Source organism: Diceros bicornis, chromosome 10 (genome assembly GCF_020826845.1).
Source record: "Diceros bicornis minor isolate mBicDic1 chromosome 10, mDicBic1.mat.cur, whole genome shotgun sequence".
In the NCBI taxonomy this organism is placed as follows: Eukaryota; Metazoa; Chordata; class Mammalia; order Perissodactyla; family Rhinocerotidae; genus Diceros; species Diceros bicornis.
Window position 1 is genome coordinate 78,220,025 of NC_080749.1, and position 18,223 is coordinate 78,238,247.

The 18,223-nt window shown below is 39.3% G+C and overlaps 1 pseudogene; it reads left to right on the forward strand.

Moving 5' to 3' along the window:
• The window catches only part of LOC131410471 (shugoshin 2-like), a 29,507-nt pseudogene extending 11,662 nt beyond the window's left edge, over positions 1-17,845 (forward strand).
• Positions 17,846-18,223: the final 378 nt, after the last annotated feature.

Sequence of the window (18,223 nt, forward strand, 5' to 3'; positions counted from 1 at the left end):
TTGTGTATGTGGGCCGCTACCACAGTATGGCTTGATGAGCAGTGTGTATGTCCACGCCTGGGATCTGAACCCAGGCAAACCCCAGGCCGCTGAAGCAGAGTGCACGAACTTAACAACTATACAACCAGGCCCGCCCTGAAATCTCATTGTTTTTTAAGGATAAATGAAGTAGTCTGTTTTAGAGAACCTGATCATATTTGGGAAAGTATTTTCAAAAGGATAGAGAAAAACAGGCTTAAATTTTCACTTGCTTGCGTTGTTTCAGTCTTTCCTTCTTTTGTAAAATTAAAGACATTGGTCATTCTGGCAGGTATTTTAAAACAATAACCAGCAGATGGCAGCAATACAGGAGAAGGTGAAAGAGAAGCAAATTAAAAGTGAAATAAAAGACCCAAGGGCTTTTGTTAAAAACAGCTTTATTGAGCTAGAGTTCACATACCATACATTTCATCCATTTAAAGTTACAATTCTGTGGTTTTTAGTATATTCACAGATATGCGCACCATCTCCACAGTCAATTTTAGAACATTTCTTCACCTCAAAAAGAAACTCCATGCCCTTCGGCTATCATACCCCTACCCCCAGCCCTAGGCAACCATCCACCTACTTCCTCTCTGTAGATTTCCCTGTTCCATACATTTCATATGAATGGAATCATATAATATGTGGTCTTTGCAACTGGCTTCTTTCACTTTGCATAATGTTTTCAAGGTTCATCCATACTGTAGCATGTATCAGTATTTCATTCCTTTTCATGACTGAATAATATTCCATTGTAGAGATATACCACATTTTGGTTATCTGTTTATGTCTTGGTGGACGTGCGGTTGTTTCTACCTTTTGGCTATTATGAGTAATGCTGCTGTAAACGTTTGTTTGCAAGTGTTTCTGTGCACGTTTGTTTCTTTTCACTTGCATATATTGCTTGTTGTGGAATTACTGGGTCCGATGGTAACTTGACGTTTCATCATTTCGGGAAGCACTAGACTGTTTTCCAAAGCTGCTACAGCATTCTACATCCCCACCAACGTGGTGTGAGGGTTCTGATTTCTCCATATCCTCCCCAACACACTTCTTATTATTTGACATTTTGATGATGCTAGCCATACCAGTGGGTGTGAAGTGGTATCTTATTATGGTTTTGATTTGCATTTCCCTGATGACTAATAATGTTGAGCATCTTTTCATGTGCTCATTGGCCATTTGTATATCTTCTTTGAAGAAATATCTATTCAGATCCTTTGCCCTTTTTTCAATTGGGTTGTCTTTTTATTATTGAGTTGTAAGTTAAACTTTTTATGTTACACTAATTTTAGACTCAGCAAAAAGTTGTAAGAATAGTACAGAGGTTTCTCATCTGCTCCTCACCCAGCTTTCCCTAATTTTAACATCTTCCATACCTACAGTACAATGATGAAAACTAGAAGAATAGCATGGGTGGGATACTGTTACCTAAACTATAGGCTTCCGCTCACGTGTCTCGCTGTTCTAGAATCCTATCCAGGATCCCACTTTGCATTGAGTTCTTGTTTCTCCTTAGTCTCCTCCAGCCTGTGACAGTTCTTCATACTTACTAACTAGGTTGTAGCATTTAGATACAGTTCTTTTTGTCGTAGGTTAGTTCTTTTCTTACCAACCCCTTCAACATAGTTATGTTATTCATTTGTAATTCAGTTAGGTATATTTGTTGTTGTATTCCATTTTCTTCTCCCACATCTTGGTAGGTTTTCTTGTTTACTTTGGGGTTATGTGAAACATTTTTCTTGGAAACAAGTCAGAGCTATACAAAATGGTATATGCAGAGAAGTGTCAACTACTTTCATCCTGCTACCCTGTTCCCATCACCTCTTATCCTGTTTTCACCCATCTCCTGTGGATAACCAATTTCTTTAGTTTCTGGTTTATCCTTCCTGTATTTCTTTTGCACAAATAAGCAGATATATGTATATCCCCCTCTTTGTACATAAAGGTAGCATACTGTAGCTACTCTGTTGGGCTTTGCTTTTTTTCATTTAACTGTATGCTCTGGAAATCTCTTCATATCAAGTCCCCAAAAATTCACCCATATTTTCTTCTAGTATTTTTATATTTTTATTTGTTATATAAATCCCTAGTCCTACAGGTTTTTTTCTTTATTGTGAAATTTTTGTTGTACATTATTGTTAGTCAGTCACCATATAAATGCATCCCTTCACCCCTTGTGCCCACATCCCATCCCCTTTCCCCTGGTAACCACCAAATGGTTCTCTCTGTCCATGTGTTAGCTTATCTTCCACTTATGCGTGAAATCATGTGGTGTTTGTCTTTCTCTTTCTGACTTATTTTACTTAACATAATACCCTCCAGGTCCATCCATGTTGTTGCAAATGGGATGATTTTGTCTTCTTTTATGGCTGATTAGTATTCCATTGTATATATATACCACATCTTCTTTATCCAATCACCAATTGAGGGAGACTTCTGTTGCTTCCACGTCGTGACTATAGTGAATAATGCTGCAATAAACATAGGGGTGATAAGCCCTTTGGATTATTGATTTCAGGTTCTTTGTGTATATACCCATTAGTGGGAAGGCTGGATTGCAATGTATTTCTAATCTTAATCTTTTGAGGAATCTCCATACTGTTTTCCATAGAGGCTGTGCCAGTTTGCATTCCCACCAGCAGTGAATTAGGGTTCCCATTTCTCCACAGCCTCTCCGGCATTTGTTGTTTTTTGTCTTGGTGATTATAGCCATTCTAACAAGTGTGAGGTGATATCTTAGTGTTGTTTGGATTTGCATTTCCCTGATGATTAGTGATGTTGAACATCTTTTCATGTGCCTATTGGCCATCTGTATATCTTCTTTGGAGAAGCGTCTGTTCATTTCCTCTGCCTGTTTTTTGATCAGGTTGTTTGTTTTTATGTTGTTCAGTTATGTGAGTTCTTTATATATTATGGAGATTACTCCCTTGTTGGATATGTGGTTTGCAAATATTTGTTCCCAGCTGGTGGGTTGCCTATTTGCTTTGATCCTGGTTTCATTTGCCTTGTAGAAGCTCTTTCATCTGATGAAGTCCCACTTGTTTACTTTTTCTTTTGTTTCCCTTGTCAGAGTAGACGTGGAATTTGAAAAGATCCCTTTATGACCGATGATGAATAGTGTACTGCCTATAATTTCTTCCAGGAGTTTTATAGTTTCAGGTCTCACCTTCAGGTATTTCATCCATTTTGAGTCAATTTTTGTGTATGGTGAAAGAAGGTGGTCTACGTTCATACTTTTGCAAGTGGCTGTCCAGTTTTCCCAGCACCACTTATTGAAGAGACTTTTCTTTCTCCACTGTATGTTCTTAGCTCCTTTGTCGAAGATTAGCTTCCCACAGATGTGAGGTTTTATTTCTGGGCTTCCATTTCTGTTCCATTGATCTGTGTGTCTGTTTTTGTACCAGTACCATGTTGTTTTGATTAGTATCACTTTGTAGTATATTTTAAAGTCAGGGATTGTGATGCCTCCAGCTTTGTTCTTTTTTCTCAGGATTGCTTTAGCTCTTCGGGGTCTTTTGTTGCCCCATATGAGTTTTAGTATTCTTTGTTTTATTTCCGTGAAGAATGTCATTGGGATTCTGATTGGGATTGCATTGAATCTGTAGATTGCTTTAGGTAGTATGGACATTTTAACTATGTTTATTCTTCCAATCCCTGTGCATGGGATATTTTTCCATTTCTTTATGTCATCATTGATTTCAGTCAATAATGTGTTATAGTTTTCATTTTATAGGTCTTTCACTTCCTTGGTTAAGTTTATTTCTAGATACATTATTCTTTTTGTAATTATAATTGGAAAAGCAATTGTAAATGGGATTGTCTTCTTAAGTTCTGTTTCCATTTGTTTGTTATTGGCATATAGAAATGCAACTGATTTATGTAAGTTGATTTTGCACCCTGCAACTTTGCTGTAGTTGTTGATTATTTCTAATAGTTTTCCAATGGATTCTTTAGGGTTTTCTATATATAAGATCATGTCATCTGCCTACAGTGCGAGTTTCACTTCTTCATTGCCTATTAGTATTCCATTTATTTATTTTTTTTCTTGCCTAATTGCTCTGGTCAGAACCTCTAGTACTATGTTGAATAAGAACAGCGAGAGGGGGCACCCTTGTCTTGTTCCTGTTTTCAGAGGGATGGCTTTCAGTTTTTCCCTGTTGAATATGATGTTGACTGTGTCATATATGGCCTTTGTTATGTTAAGATACTTTCCTTCTATACCCATTTTGTTGAGAGTTTTTATCATAAATGGATGTTGGATCTTGTTGAATGCGTTCTCTGCATCCATTGAGATGATCACGTGGTTTTTATTCCTCATTTTGTTAATGTGGTGTTTCAGATTGATTGATTTATGGATGTTGAACCACCCACATGTGGGGTATAAATCCCACATGATCATGATGTATGATCTTTTTAATATGTTGCTGTATTTGATTTTCCAATATTTTGTTGAGGATTTATGCATCTATGTTCATCAGGGATATTGGTCTGTAGTTTTCCTCAGTATTGTCCTTTTCTGGCTTTGGTATCAGGGTGATGTTGGCCTCATAGAATATGTTGGGACGTGTTCCATCTTCGTCTATTTTTTGGAATAGTTTGAGAAGTATAGGTATTAAATCTTCTTTGAATATTTGGTAAAATTCTCCAGAGAAGCCATCTGGTCCTGGACTTTTATTTTGGGGGAGGTTTTTGATTACTGTTTCAATCTCTTTATTTGTGATTGGTCTATTCAGATTCTCTATTTCTTCTTGATTCAGTTTTGGGAGGTTGTATGAATTTAAGAATTGATCCATTTCTTCTAGATTGTTCAATTTGTTGGCATATAGTTTTTCATAGTATTCTCTTATAATCCTTTGTATTTCTGTGGTATCTTTTATAATTTCTCCTTTTTCATTTCTAATTTTAATTATTTGAGCCTTCTCTCTTTTTATCTTGGTGAGTCTGGCTAAGGGTTTGTCATTTTTGTTTATCTTCTCAAAGAACCAGCTCTTTGTTTCATTGATCCTTTCTACTATTTTTTTGGTTTCGATTGCATTTATTTCTGCTCTGATTTGTATCATTTCCCTCCTTTTGCTGACATTGGGCTTTGTTTGTTCTTCTTTTTCTAATTCTGGTAGGCATAGTTTGAGACTGCCTATTTGGGTTTTTTCTTGTTTGTTATGGTGGGCCTGTATTCCTCTGAGTTTCCCTCTCAGGACCGCTTTTGCTGCATCTCATATGAGTTGGTACTGTGTATTTTCATTTTCGTTTGTCTCTGGATATGTTTTTATTTCTCCTTTAATTTCATCAATGATCCATTTGTTGTTCAGTAGCATATTGCTTAGTCTCCACATCTTTGTCACTTTCCTGGGTTTTTTCTTGTAGTTGATTTCTAACTTCATGGCATTATGGTCAGAAAAGATGCTTGTTATGATTTCAATCTTCTTAAATTTATAGAGGCGTGCCTTCTTCCCAACGTATGGTCTATTCTTGAGAATGTTCCATGCGCGCTTGAGAAAAATGTGTAATCTGCTACGTTTGGATGGAGGGCTGTATATATATCTATTAAATCCGTCTTGTTGAGTGTTTTGTTTAAATCCACTATTTCCTTATTGGCTTTCTTTCTGGGTGATGTATCCATTGATGTAAGTGGGGTGTTAAGATCCCCTACTATTATTGTGTTGTTGTTAATATCTCCTTTTAGGTTTGTTAATAGTTCCCTTATGTACTTTGGTGCAGCTGTGTTGGGTGCATATATATTTATAAGTGATATGTCTTCTTGGTGGAGTGTCCCTTTAATCATTATATATTGTCCCTCTTTGTCTCTCAGTACCTGTTTTTCTTGAAGTAGACTTTGTCTGATATAAGCATCGCAACACCTGCTGTCTTTTGTTTGCCATTGGCTTGGAGTATTGTCTTCCCTCCTTTCCCTCTGAGCCTGTGTTTGTCTTTAGAGCTGAGACGTGTTTCCTGGAGGCAGCAGGAAACACATATTGGGTCTTGTTTTTTAATCCATCCCATGACTCTGTGTCTTTTTGTGTGTGTGTGTGAAGAAGATGAGCCCTGAGCTAACATCCATGCTAATCCTCCTCTTTTTGCTGAAGAAAACCAGCTCTGAGCTAACATCTATTGCCAATCCTCCTCCTTTTGTTTCCCCAAAGCCCCAGTAGATAGTTGTATATCATAGTTGCACATCCTTCTAGTTGCTGTATGTGGGACGTGGCCTCAGCATGGCCACAGAAGCGGTGCATCAGTGCGTGCCCGGGATCCAAACCCGGGCTGCAAGCAGCGGAGCGCATGCACTGAACCACTAAGCCACAGGGCCAGCCCTGACTCTGTGTCTTTTGATTGAAGAGTTCAGTCCATTTCATTTAGGTTAATTATTGATATATGAGTTTTTAATGTTATTTTATTGCTAATCTATCAGAACTCCTTTTATATTATTTTGTTTTTTTTTTTGTCTAGCTGCCCTTAATATTTTTTCATTGTCGTTGACTTTTGCCAGCTTTACTACTATAGGCCTTAGAGAGGGTCTTTTCATGTTGATATATTTAGGAGATTTATTGATTTCATTCGTTGGTATTTCCAGCTCCTTCCCCAGGTTTCAGAGGTTCTCAGCTATTATTTCTTTGAACAGGTTCTCTGCTCCTTTTTCCCTCTCTTCTCTCTCTGTAATACCTATAATCCTTATGTTGCATTTCCTAATTGAGTTGGATATTTCTCAGAGAGTTTCTTCATTTCTTTTTAGTGTTAGTTCTCTATCCTCCTCCATCTGAAACCTTTTTGCCTTGCTATCCTCAATATTGCTAATTCTTTCCTCCATATTATTGGCTCTGATCCTTAAAGCTTCCAGATTTGTCTTTATCTCCTCCCTTGTGTTTTTCATCTCCAAGATTTCTGATTGGTTTTTCTTTCTAGTTTCAATCTCTTTTGTGAAGAAATTCCTGATTTCATTGAATTGTCTATCTGTATTTTCTTGTATTTCATTGAGCTTTTTTATGATAGTTATCTTCATTCTCTGTCATTAAGGTTATACATTTCTGTGCTTTCAGGGTTGATTTCTGGGTATTTGTAATTTTCCTTCTCATCTAGAGATTTAGGATATTTTTGCATAGTGCCTGACAGTATTGGTTTATTTTTCCTCATACTGGAAATTTCTGGTCGCGGTTTCCTCCTGCCGCCTGTATTCTGAGCTCACTTCAAACCACAGGTGCTCTGGTTGGACCCCAGCTGAGCTGAAGCACGATTGAGCTATAGCGTGGCTCAGCTGGAGCACGGCTGAGCACAGGCTGCTGGGGCTGGAGCATGGGAACAGCTGGAGCAGGAGCATGGGAACAGCTAGGGCTGGAGTGCAGCTCGGCAGAAGCAGCTGGAGCTCGGGTGCACCTGGGCCTAAGAAACTAGAACTGGAGCATGCCCAAGCCTCAGCACAGCTGAGCGTAAGCAGCTGGAGCTGGAGTGTGGGAGCAGCTGGAGCTGGAACATTAGAACAGCTGGAGCTGGGGCGCATCTGGGTGGAAGCAGCTGGAGCTGGAGCTGGAATGCGGCTGGGCCAAAGCAGCTGGAACCAGGGCGCAGTTGAGCCAAAAGAGTTGGGGCTGGGGCCCAGTCGAGAAAATGCAGCAAGGGCCGGGTTGAGGTTGAACCAATGCAGCTGGGGCCAGGGCACGGACCCACTGGAGACGCTGGGCCTGGAGTGCCAGGGGGCCGCTGCTGCTGGGGCTGGGGCGCTGGCCTAGAGTTTTATTCTAGTGTGTGATGTTAGATATGGATCTAATTTTATCTTTTTTCCAAATGGCTACCAAGCTTGTTGGGTAGTCTTTTTATTATAGCTGTCCCAGCACCATTTATTTAAAGGTGCATCTTTATCCCAAAAATTTGAGATGTCAACCATGTGATATTCTAAATTTCTATATGTACTTTTAGGGAGTCTAATGCTGAACTTTTTATTCTATTGCTGTCATCTGCTTGTCTAGTACTGAGGCTTTATAATGTCTGATAGTGCTGGTACCCTCTTATAGTTTTTTAGTGTTTTCCTTGCTGTTCTTAAATGTTTGTTTTTCCATATGAACTTTAGTATTGACTTGTCTGGATCAGGGTTTCTCAGTCTTGGTGCTATTGAAATTCTGGGCTACGTATTTCTTTGTTGTGAGAGGCTGTTCTATGCATTGTAGGATATTTACCAGTATCCCTGGCATCCACCCACTCGAAGTAAGTAGCATCCATCCATTTAAAATAATCAAAAATGTCTCTAAATGTTGCAAAATATCTCCTGGGGGGCAAAATGGCTGTAAGCTGAAAACTGCTGTTCTGGCTTTTTGGTGTTTTTATTGGGATGGATTGAATTTATATGTTAATTAGGGAGAACTAACATCTTTGTATTGAGTTGTGCTATGCAAGAACAGGAGATATCTTTCTATTTATTTAAGTCTTCTTTTGTATCTTTTAGAAGTGTTTAAAAATTTTCCTTAGAGGTTTTACACATTTCTTGTTAAATTTATTTGTAGGGATTAGTCTTTGTTGCTGTTGTATATGGATATGTAAATGGGACATGTAAATCACATCCAGTGTTTATTGTTTGTGAGTATGAAAGCTGTTGAATTCTGTGTAAGTTTATAACTTGCTACTTAACTGAATTCTTTTATTCTCTCTCATTTTGTCTCTGGAGTTTTCCAGGTATACAGTGATATCATCTGAAAATAGAGATAGTTTTACTTCTTTACCCATTCATGTCTCTTATTGATTTCCCTTTTGTAATTGCATTGGCTAATACTTCAAGTGCAGCATTAAATAGTAGCAGGAATAGTGGGCATTCTTGCCTTGTTCCTGATTTCAGTGGAAATACATCTATTGCCTCCCCATTAAACAAGATACTGGCTTTAGGATTAAGATATGTGTATATAATTTATCATATTAAGAAAGTGTCCCTCAATGTCTATTGAGTGTTTTAATCAAGAATAAGTGTTGAATTTTGCCAAAGGTTTTTTCAACATCTATGAAAAAATCATATGCTTTATTGCCTTAGATTTATTAACATGGTGTATGATGATAGGTTTTCTAGTATTGAACCAAACTGGCATTCCTCAAATATATCTTATTTGGTTATGGTATATGTTTTTCATAATACGGTGTTTGATTTGTTTACTAAAATATTTTGTTTAGAATTTTTGTGTCAGTACTCATAACTGATATGGGTCTATAGTTTTCCTTGTTTGAACTGTCTTTCTCTTGCTTAGATATCAGTATTATGCTTTCTTCATTAAGAAAATCAAGAAGTTCTCCTTTCTTTACAATGCTGTGAATTAGTTTACAGAATGTTGGGACTATCTGGTCTCTGAAGGTTTGGTAGGATTCCCCTCTGAAACCATCTGGACCAGGTGCTTTTTTCGTGGAGTAGTTCCTTACTAACTTTGTCTATTTGTCTTGTGACTATTGGTCTGTTTAAGTATTCTCACTCTACTAGTATGAGTTTTGGTCATTTGCATTTGAGTAGGAAATTACCAATTTCATCAATGTTTTCAAATTTATTTGTGTAAGTCTCTAAAAGTATCTCTTATAAATTGGACATATAAATGAATTTTAAATATCTTTTCTTTCAATGATTATTCTTCTTTGCCATTTATTTTTTTTTTTATGTTTGTGCTTTTTCTTTTTTTTTCATCAAGGTAGGTAATGATTTGTCTATTTTGTTAACTTTATTTATTTATTTATTTTTGTGAGGAAGATTAGCCCTGAGCTAACATCCATTGCCAATCCTCCCCTTATGCTGAGGAAGATTGGCTCTGGGCTCTTCTTTATACCGAACACTGCCACAGCAAGGCTTGACAAGCAATGCATCAGTCCACATCCGGGATTGAACCCCTGAACTCTGGGCCGCCAAAGTGGAGTGTGCAAACTTAACCACTATACCACTGGGCCATCCCCCTGTTTTGTTAACTTTTTCAAAACAATTAGGACTTTGATTTATTATTAGATCTGCTATTTTTCTGTTCTCTATTTCATTATTTCCTACTTTATACTTATTTCCATCTCTGTGATTTCTTTTGATTTACTTAGTTCTCTTTCTAGTTTTTAGAATTGGGAATTCAATTTATTATTTTATTCCTTCACTTATATGAATAAAAGTGTTTAGTGCAATTAATTTTCCTGTGAGCAATGCTTTGGATGTATCCCATAGATTCTGATATGTAATGTTTTTATCATCATTTTTTTTATAATTTCTCCTTTTACTCAGGAATTCTTTAATAAGAGATTTTTAAATTTCCAGGTAGATTGACCTTTCTGTCTTTTGGCTTCAGTTGTAAATTCTGGTTTTATCGCATTGTGGTCAGAGATTTTTTGTACTAGTTTTACTTTATGGAAGTTACTGGTGTTGTGTTTGTGACCTAATATATGATCAGCTTTTGTGACTGTGCTGTGAGCACTTGAGAAGAATATGTATTCTCTATTATCAGAGTGTAGAGTTCGATATATACTCATAAGATTTACCCTATTGATTATGTTGTTTAGATCTTCTATCTCCTGCCTATTTTTTGTCTACTTTATCTGTCCTATACTGAGAATAGAAGATTAAAATCTCCTATTATTATGTTCCTGTCTGTCTCCATGCATCTCCTGTTTTTGCTTCATAAACGTAGTTGCTCTGCTATTTGGTACATAAATATCATAATTACTATATATTCATTATGGATTAGGGCTTTTACTATTAACAGTGTCCCCCTTTGTAATGTTCAGTGCTTTAGGACTTAAGAGATAAAGACTTAAAAAATATATTTGTATTACCTTCCTGATAACTCCTGCCACTCCTGTCCTCAGTGCCTATGACGATCACTCTGTAGTAGCAGTTTCCTCTCCTTGGGGCCTATCAGAAGCTGTGATATACCTGCCGCGTGCCATTCCCAATCCAGAAAGACAAAGGGGAAAAAATGGCAGCTAGGTTGTCATCACTCTTAATATTCATACTGAATGTACATTGTGATTTTTCTTTTTAAATAATTTACCAACTCAACTGTTTACCAAATAATCTGCATGCCCAGTAGATCTAAACTAAAATAGAATACTATTTTATTACAGCATTTTGCTATATTTAGCTTAGAATAGGTAGCTCTTTTGAAAGAATTCAAAACATACTTCCCACAGAGTTCCAAAGGAAGTCAACAGCTAGCTCACAGTACAGAAAAACGCTACACACACAAGGGGACAAGGGGTCTGCAGAAGCAACTGATAGCAGAATCAGACATAGAATATAAAATAATCATCTTTAATGTGTCAATGAAGGAGAGGCTTGAAAATAAGTAAAGGTGATGAGTGAAAAAAATAAGTTACAGAAAAGCACCTACAGAATGCTTCCAGTGACACAGAGGTCAGACCTAGATGAGAACAGACACCGTCCTCTTCAGGGGTGTAATACACCGATGGTAGAAACCCTAAGGAAAAAGCAAGGGAGTGGTGAACACACTTCAGGATGGTGTTACTTCTTGGGGGACGAGAGGGTGTGATCATAAAGGGGCACACTGGAGGCTGCTGAGGTGTGGCAATATTTTATGCTTTTACCTGGGTGGTAGTTATGTTACTGGATATGTACGCAGGGTCTTTACCCACCACAAAAGAGGAACCAAATAAAACTGGAACATCAGGCTTATGGCAAGGAAAGAGTTTTTATTTCGGGTAACGCAAGCTGGGAGATGAAAGCTCTCAAATTTGTACCATCTCCCTGAAAGATGGAAGGCAAGGGGTTTTAAAGATTGTGAGGAATGTAGCTGCTTGTAGGGAGGGGGAGCCTGTGGCCTTGCTGGTCGGCGCTTTCCCATCAACCTGCGTTTGGCCTTGAGGGGCTGCTGGCAGGGAGGAGGATGGAGAGAGAAGGGAATGCCAGGTGGGTGTCCTTCAACTGTCTCTGTCTCCATGGTGGATGGTAGACAGTTTGTACCTTCTATCTGCCTTGTGAAGTTTAGGGATACAAAGGTTTAAAAGAAAACCAATAGTTACATATGAATGTAACTTAGAGAAGAAGGGAAAGAGGATGAGTGCATTTGGTTTTAACCCCATATATGCTGGGTTGAATGTAGGGGAACTGATATCAGGGCCAGTATCACATACATCAGCATTTATTTGGTTGTTTTTAAATTGTATATTTTCATATACTCTTATATGTATGCTAAGGTTCATAATAAAAAGCAAATACGTAGTAAACATGTAATGTATAAAATCTGTGTTAATTAATTTTTCTTAAAACTTATTGATAATTCCCACTACCACAGAGTATGTCAAATATATGGCAAAGCTCATGGTTTGAGGAAACTGCTTTCTACTGCTATGAGGCAGCAATTGTCTTCTCCACAACTCACAGCAAAAGCACTAGTTTTGGGTTGTTATTATTGTTAATCTTACCTTTTTTCCGACTTTGCAGGAAGATGAGAAGATAAGGTGAATTTATGGCTTCTGGTTTTTCTGAATTCTCAAACCATAACCTGTCAAAACAGAAATATAACTAGGATCAAGAAGATGAAACACGTGTTGAAAAGTGTTAGAGTTTTTCTCATTTTCTGCCTTTTCGTGGCGTGTTGATTTATCCATTCTTATGTTTAAATATATGTCCATAAAATAGCTGTTTTGTAATATTAAACTTTTAAAGTCATTTTGGTCATTCTGTAACTTATCTTCCTCTCATTTAAGCTTCCTTCAACCTGACAACTCCTAACTAAACAATAACTGTTAACCTTTTAACTGAATAAAATGTATTGTAAATACTTTTGCATTGGTTTTCTCGTTGTATACCAAACTATCTTGTTTTGTTTTGTTTTTAAACCTGCAGTATATGTGAACATCTCAGAGATTTTAAAAGAACCTCCTGCCCCAGCCGGTTTTCTCTCACCCTTCATTCCTCTACTTGCAGAATTATGTGTAATCTGCTGCCTCAGCTGAGGGCTTAACCTTTCAGGCTCTTTTGAATTTGTTTCTTAACTTTATTTTAAAAATCACCTACTATTCCAGTCATGAAGAGTAATAAATCCTATTCATATCTGAGATCAATGAACGTAGCTCACCATATTCAAATGACTAGACAAATTCTGCCTAAATGGGAAAGCTTTCTTAGACAATATCTGACAACTAAAAGGGTGGGCCCAGCAATCTGCATTTTTAACAAACATTTCAGATAAGTTTGGGGCAGATTATCCTAGGAGCAGACTTTGAGAAACTGCTGTAGGAGTAGAGAGTCCCGCAGAATTTACTCATAGGACCAGCAGCCTGGGTGGAATGGAGGCCAGAGTCTTTGTTACAGGCACACGTGCACAGTGGCTGGGAGGTTGGGGCCCTGACAGCCTCTGCTCCCTTTCCAGCACTCTTGTTGCTGTCAGCCTGTGGGCTTCCTGGAGTCATCATTCTCTGGTATTTTTGTTCCTATTGCTTATTTCTATTTTTTTCTCCTTTCTATGAAATTTGTCTTTTCTTTTTTCCCTTCCCATGCAAATTATTTTTCATTTTATGTAGTCAAATTTATCACTCATTTTTTTTTAGCAGAATTTCATCACATTAAGAAACAATTTTCCCATTCTCAGATTATCGAGACATTTACCCATGATTTCATTTTGTTTTGACATTTAAATTTCTGATTGATGTGGATTTTGTTCTATTGTATGGGGTGAGGTATGAATGTAATTTTGACCTTTTTCCAAACAATGCCCCATTAATTTAAAAATTCATGTTTTCCACTATTGATTTGAAATGCCACCTTTTATTATGTTGTATTTCCATGTGCACTTAAATTTATTTCTCCATTTTCTCTTCTCTTCTACTTGTCTGTGTGTCTTTTTATTCCCCACTACCATACTCTTTAACTTATAGAGACTTTAGGAAAGTGTCAAAGTTTCCCTCACAGAGGTTTTACACATTTCTTATTAAATTTATGCCTTGGTATTTCATATTTTTTCTTGGTAATATAAATGGGATCTTCTCTTTGATTCTCTCTTCTAATTGATTATTGTTTGTATATATGAAGATTATTGATTTCTATATGTTAATTACTAAACTCTGTTATTGTTTTTAGTATTTTCCAGATATATCTCCTGAAAACTAAGCTATCTTTACCTCTTTTTACCACATAGAAGTGTGGATTTGAAGCTGAAACACAGTAGCTTAACAATTAGCGCAAAAATGATACATGATTATTCCCCTTAGATATATTAATGTGATGAACTATGTTCATTAATTTGCTGATACTGAAACCTTCCTGTCTTCATGGACTAAACCCACTTTCTAATGTGTGCTAGCTGTCGTCTATCAGCTCTAAGCCCACCTCTCTATACCTTGCTGTGTGATGCTGGAACTCCAGAAATCACATTGCTGCTTTGCTGGCTGACTCTCTTTTAGCTTCTGTCACTAGGGGGCGATAGAAGGAGATGGAAAACCAGAATGAGGGAAAAGGAACTTGCTCCTTCCTGTTTGCTTGCTTTCCTGTCCGGTCACTCAGCAGTGTTACTTCCCAAGGAGCAGCAGCTGGTTCCAGTCACCAGGTGGTTAGCACTCCTAGAACCAGCCTCATTATGCCCCCTGGGAGGTACCAGCACTGCTTGGGCTGTGTCCCCTCCCAGGCCTCAGGCCTAGCTCCTCAGGGAGCCTCCTTCAGGCTCCTGAGGTGGCAGCACCATCCTGGCCACACGCAGTCCTTTGAGATCTGAGTACCAACTCGGGGAAGCCCATTTCCTAGCTCCTGAGGTATTAGCAGCTGAGCAGTGCCCTCCCCGCAGAGGTCTCCTCCAAGCTTCTAGGTTCTAATAATCCCAGCCTCTTTCTTTTTCAACCCCAGCTGGTTCCTGTACATTGCTAGAGAGAAGGCAAAATGATACAACCTTTATAGAGGAGATTTTGACACTATCCAGCAAAGTTACATATGCATATAAAATCATTGAACCCAGCAATACCACTTTTAGGAAACTATACCAAAAACTCTCTTGATAAAATACAAAAATTTCACTATGGCATGGTTTGTAATAGCGAAAAAGAAAAGAAAAGTAACAACATAAGAAACCATCAATAGGGCACAGCTAACTTCAGAGCCACGTGAAATGGATGAAAATAGCTATCAACTTGGTGACGAACAGAGATGTTTGACCTTAGAAAATGAATTTGAATGTGTATCTCTATGAGGGTGTACTCTAAGGAGAAAAAGAACTGTAAAAGATCTTAAACTTTCATTCACTAGTCTTATTGCTGCCGTAATATTGATGAGGCTTTTTTTAACTAGATCTAAGGACAGATTAAAGCAATTATGTTTAGGTTTTATAACCAATATTTTTGGCATAAGACAAAAATTATAAAATCCAAGAAAGTTAAAAAAAACGGCAATCTTAGATTTTAATTAGAAATATTAGTGTGAATTGATGCTTTTTGCACTCCTCTTTTTAAAATTATGTATTTTCCAGCTGTGTCCACTTTTCTAAATATCATTTCCCATTCAGAGGGACCAGGGCTCTTGGGAGCAATGGCTGATTCCAAGGCTGGGACAGGTTAGAGATGAGGTGAGCCTGGCACATCTTGGTCCAGAAAGCAAAGAAATTGTCAAAACCTCATGTGACCATATCAAAAGGACACAAGTTCCCATTGGAAGGTGCTACCATTGGCCTAAGATGGGACAAACTGAACATGAATAAGAACAATGACTGCAGTTGGTTGAAACATTAACTATACAAAGTCATAAGTTCATAAAGATACTCCAAAAAAAGGAGAAACAAAGCAAAGCATATTGGATACCACTGGAAGTTGCTAGGACACTCACTCAATCCTCCAAAAATTCATAATTTAAGAGAAAGTAATAAAAATTTGTCTTGACTTTCTGGTATGAATTTAATTTCTGCAGTCAGTAGCTCCAGTGAATAGTGATAATTCTTCGATTCAAAAGAATCTCAGTTGATGAATGCCGAGGAATGTTAGAATTAAAGAAATTACTCATGCAATCCACTCATTAAATAAGTGCTTCAGGAAATGATCAGCAATAGATGGTGAAACCCTGAGGTGCGATGTTGACGGAGAAATTCATTAGGAAGAGAGAACCCACCGACCCTGGTGATCAGTCTTAGCATCACTGAGGACGAGACAGCAGACACCATCTGCCTCCCCATGTGCTGCAGTGTCAAATGCAGGCACCATCTGTGAAGTATTCTTACTCCCTCCTAACAAATGAATCAAGGCTTCAGATCTATATGCAGTGTAGAGGCAAGAAGACGGATGGAAGAACAAAGACAGCAGGGAGAAGCCTCCAGCCATCCTCAACATGTGTTCATTCTACAGGACAACCCACCTCGATTCTTCTTCACCATGCTAATACATTAAAAACGGAGCGTGGGTGAGGAGACTGTTCTAGATTAAAAGAGACTGAAGAGACAACAAGCAAATAGTACATGGAGTAGAAATCAAGAGTAAAAAGACGTTTTTTAAGACACTGGGAAATTTGAGGCTATTAAAAAAATATGCATTTTGTTGGATTTGATAATGGCATTTTGGCTTAGTAAAAAAAATTTTTTTTTTAATGTATACTGAAGTATTTAGGGGTAAAATGATATATCTGAGATTGGCTTTAAAATACTCCAGAAAAAATACTGGAGTATGGTAAAATGTTGACCAGTTTTACAGCTTAGCGAGTGAGGTGTACAGGAATGCTAGTTGTACTCTTTGTACTCTACAAATTTTGGAAATTTTCACAATAAAAATCGTGTTTACAGAAATGAAATGACACAGGAAAATATTCTAGGTATGCTCAGTGAAAAGAAGTCTGGAAAAGAGTTTGATCCCATTTGAGTTTTTAAAAGATATAATAGTGCAGGTTTCAAAAACGTAGAGATAGACCCAGAAAGTTAGCAATGGTAAATTGTGAGTTGTGGGCACAGGTGATTTTTATTTTTATGCTTTTCAGTATTTTCCAAATATTATTTTTAAAAAGTTTTTCCTGATGTTTTACATCTCCATTGATACTTATCAGATAAACTTCGTGGTTATTTACTGAATAAACTGTGAATAATGATAACACCTTTTTTTAAAACTCAGTTTATATCAAGGTGGCTCTTGATTTTAAACATAAACTGGACTAGTTATCTCTAAAGGTCAAGTTGCGAGCTCAAGTTGTAAACCATTCCTTGTCCTGAGCTCCTCTCCCGCAAAGTTGGGGTCACGGTGCTGGGGTATCAGCTACTAAGGGTCCAGACTGCAGCAGGCGCGGGGGGAGGGGGCCCCGAGCCCTCCTCTTCCCGGACTTCAGATCCGGCTGCAGAGCCGCTGAGCCTGTGCACCAAGGTCGCGGCCGCCGCCCCGGCCCGGGGGAGCCGCGGGTGCCGCCAGCGGCCGCGCAGGCCGGCGCCGGTGACGCCTCACGTCCGGGGAGGGCCGTTCCCGGCGACGCCTTCCGGGCCCCGAGCTCGCGCTGCGGACTCTCCGCGCCGGGCTGGGGCGCTGCAGGCTCCGGCGGCCGCGCTCACTCGCCCGCCCGCGTCCCCGCGTCCAGCTGCCCTCCCCGGAGCGAGCCCGCGCCCGGCGCCATGGCCGGGGCGGCCGAGCTCCGCTTCTGCGTGAACGGCCGCCAGGTAAGCGCCCGCGGGCCGGGCTCCGAGCGCGCGCGCCCCGGGCTTCTGCCTGTAGGGGGTGCCTGTGCGCCCCTGCACCCGGGCAGGGACAGGATGCGCTTTCAGGGGCTGCCCTGAGTCTCGGGCCCGCTTCCTGGTGCTCCTTCCTCTCGCCGTCCAAGACGCAGGGCCGGTTACCAACCCCGACCCCCATAAACAAGGAGAGAAACGCTGTTCTTGCTCGTCCAGGTCAGCGCTCCGAACCCCCCACCCTCAAACCCCGCGGATAACGGCCCGTCTTTGCCATGACTGAGGGGCATCTCGATGTGGCGGCGCCTTGGCTCTGGGTCGTGTTTGGATGAGCAGAGAGCAATTTAGAGTCGGGACGGGACCACAGAGATGAACTAATCCAGACCACTCGCGTGGTTTCTCAGATGACGAAATGGTGACTTTTCCAAGTCACAGCGAGTTCCTTGAAGAGCGAAACCAGAGCCGGACTCTGGGGACTGGAAGGTCCTCACTGGGTCCACTGTCCTTTCAACAACCGGGTTCCGTCTGCAGAACCTCTGGGACAGTTCCAGGCAGTGTCCCATGTGTGGGGACAGCAAAGCCCCCAGGCATCATTTAAACCACCCCCACCACTCCAACATGGCCATATACTCTGCTCA